Raw genomic sequence first — 2,562 nt, 5'->3', positions numbered from 1 at the left:
TGACAGGAAGAGAAATGAAATGTTTGTATTTACATAACTTGTTGTAATATTAAAGTATTTATAGAGTCATAACCTGAGAGTGTATAATTATTTCGAAGAGTCTTGTGTCGTAACAATATGCAACAGGGTTTGATTAGTAATGTTAAACATTGTTGTCTTCAATTATCTTCGGGATAGAAGACGATTCCATATATTGGATTCGGTTGTGTGCTTATTATTAATAGCTTTCTTTTTTTTTTTTTAAATAGTCAAAAACTATGAAGGTTATCGATAAGTTTGTACATTAAAACGTGCAATCAATGATTTCTTATAGTACTAAAATGTTTTCCATCATAAAATAATCTAGTCGATTCGCGGCGTAGCAAACGCTGCTATTTGCTTGAAGTACTTACTAGGCAGCGTATTGTCGAGCAGAGTGCATGACTGTGCTTCCGTAAGTAAGAACGACGGACTGGGCGTCGCCATAGTTATCCAAATGTTCGGAAACAAAGTGTACAGCCATCTTGCGAAGCTCAAGAGTAATTTTCTTCAATGGCATCTTCCCAGAATTATGCGACAGACAGAAATAAACATTGACCTGATGCAGGAATTTCGACTACATTGAAAGACCCGTTGACTCCACGAAATATATGTGAAGCGGTGGCCATGGTTAGGAAACGAAGGGAAATACGAAAGGGCAAAATCAAAACTAAGCAACCATTTTAATGCAACCAGATATTGACGTGTGTTAGAAATACACACAAGAATGTAGTTAAATATAGAATGTATAAAGAGAAAGATTACTTGTTTCCCTCCCCCCCCCCCCCCCTCTTTCCTCTTTTTTTTCTGAGCCAGGCTCTCTCTTTCGCCTAGGAAAATACGTGAAGTAACTCTAGTCCCACTTGTAGAAATAAGAGTTAGCTTTCCATGACTTTATCGTGGGGTCCTGCATGATTGGGCCACGAACAGAATTTTATACATAGATTATTTTGTCATTCTTTGTGATGTGTAATTGCTATTGATATTATTTTTTAAAATACTGAAAAAAAATTGCTCATAGATGAAAATATTATAACTATGTCTAAAATTTGTACCATAGACTTAACTCTACTAAGGTAATCTAGTTGCGACCTAGTTTCTAAATCTAAGGCATACAAAGCCATTGTTCCACTGGGGTTTAGTCATTTTTACATCCTTTGTGCCTATCTTCTACAAGTGCTTTTCTTTTGGCCTCAGATGTGTGTCCCACGGCGTTCAGCGTTCAAACTTCCTAGTGGTGCCCCACTAAAATCTGTCAAGAGCCATACGCTCCCCTGAGCAGGTTACGGGGCGAGGTTAAAGTACCAAGGTCTCATGTGTTGCGACATTCTTAAAAAAAATAAATCATTATCCTTTAGTCTACTACGCACCATTTCTCATAGCAGGAAGAGGGCAGGTCAAGTTAAATGGGATGTCAGCCTCAGGGGAGAAACAAGGGGGCTAGAGTTTGAATCCCTTTTTGAGAAGAGTTGTGTTTGGTTAGCACCTAAAGGCTTCGCAGAAATCTACTCCCAGCTACCCCCTCCCCCCTGGATCCAGTGAACCGAGAAAGAGAGAATCACTATTCAAAAACAACAAAAAAAAAATCCAAAAAAAATTCAGATTTAAATGCGTGGGACGGGCTGTAATGAAGTGTGAAAGACATCCCTGGTAGATGATCGTATTACTTTTAAACGATACTTTGTGCGAGAAGCAAAAGAGGAAGTTGGATTCTAGCAGTTCTCAAAAGAAGGGGGAAAAAAATAGATTAAGACCAGAGCCTATCAATATTTCCGTAATTTTATGTACTCCGGATACACTTTATTTAAGAATATCCCTATAGGGAAAAACAGCTGACAGCAAAGGCGTCCTTAAATAGATCGCCAAAGAGCCCTTACAAAAGTTGAGGGAGACACATTTGAGACCCCAAAAAAATGTTTTTACGAAAGGCCTGGTATGTCGCTTGATATGAATCAGATGTTCTTTATGGTTCGAGACTTCCGGTCCCCTTAATGAACCATGTGACCAGGGAAAGGATTTGATTCCGTGGCCAGGAGAAATGGGCTCTTCACCAACCCCTCTGTTTGAGGTCCCTCTACGACAAGGTGATCATGTAGTCACACCCGTCTTGTCATGTTGCAGGTTCCTCACGGCCACGCTCTGAGTTCCTCCTCTTGATATGAAGCTCTATGTTTAACTTGAAGTGTAACAGTGTTAAAAACTTGTACGTAGCTTAATGTGTAAATTCTCCGTAAATTGTTATAATTTGGAGTAACATTTCAAACACTAAAAATAAGGTTTGTCTTTGAGTCCCAAGATTGAGGAATGGTGTATTTCACGTGGCTACATAGTCACAGCTTTGACCTACATATTTTGCCACATCCAGCGCAGGCATAACCATAGTCCGCCTGCGGTCGATTTAGATTTTCATTTCGCCGTCCACGTCTGTCCAATAAGTACACAAATAATAATAATAATAATAATAAAGTAAGTATTTTTTTTTTCTTGATGTTTATTGTTTCATATTAAAATAATGAGAACATATTTTAATCCACAATAGTTGAC

This window comes from Biomphalaria glabrata, chromosome 14 (genome assembly GCF_947242115.1).
Source record: "Biomphalaria glabrata chromosome 14, xgBioGlab47.1, whole genome shotgun sequence".
NCBI classification, from domain to species: Eukaryota; Metazoa; Mollusca; class Gastropoda; family Planorbidae; genus Biomphalaria; species Biomphalaria glabrata.
Note: the sequence above shows the minus strand (reverse complement) of the source record.